Here is a 370-nt window from a genome sequence, read left to right as displayed (position 1 = left end):
TCACTTACTTATCATTAATTTATTAATACTTTAACACCAGAAGCGCCAGTTCCGACAGTGGCAGCTACAGCATTGAGGGTTAAGGATTCCTCTGAGGAAAGGACGACTACCGCTCTTTCAACAAGGATTCTCATGTGACGCCGCTGACCTTCGCCAAACGACCTGATCACCATTTGGTTCTACTGATCAATCAGGATATTTCGAAGAACATTCAAAATTCTTTACATTAGCTTCAGTTAGATACAATCGGCTAAACAATATTTTTGGATTTTCATGTAGAGAATATTGTTTGATTTTAGTAAGTACAGAGAAATAAAGTGATTGGCAAAAATGGTGTTTGTATTCCTTTGTATATTCTCTCCTCTTTTCC

The 370-nt window shown here is 37.3% G+C and overlaps 1 protein-coding gene across 1 annotated transcript in view; it reads left to right on the top strand.

Moving 5' to 3' along the window:
* The window catches only part of LOC119589379, a 46,966-nt gene that overhangs the window by 25,683 nt on the left and 20,913 nt on the right, over positions 1-370 (top strand). The gene's annotated exons all lie outside the window — the stretch shown is intronic.

Source organism: Penaeus monodon, chromosome 25 (genome assembly GCF_015228065.2).
Source record: "Penaeus monodon isolate SGIC_2016 chromosome 25, NSTDA_Pmon_1, whole genome shotgun sequence".
NCBI classification, from domain to species: domain Eukaryota; kingdom Metazoa; phylum Arthropoda; class Malacostraca; order Decapoda; family Penaeidae; genus Penaeus; species Penaeus monodon.
Note: the sequence above shows the minus strand (reverse complement) of the source record. Positions and strands in the feature narration are given on the sequence as shown.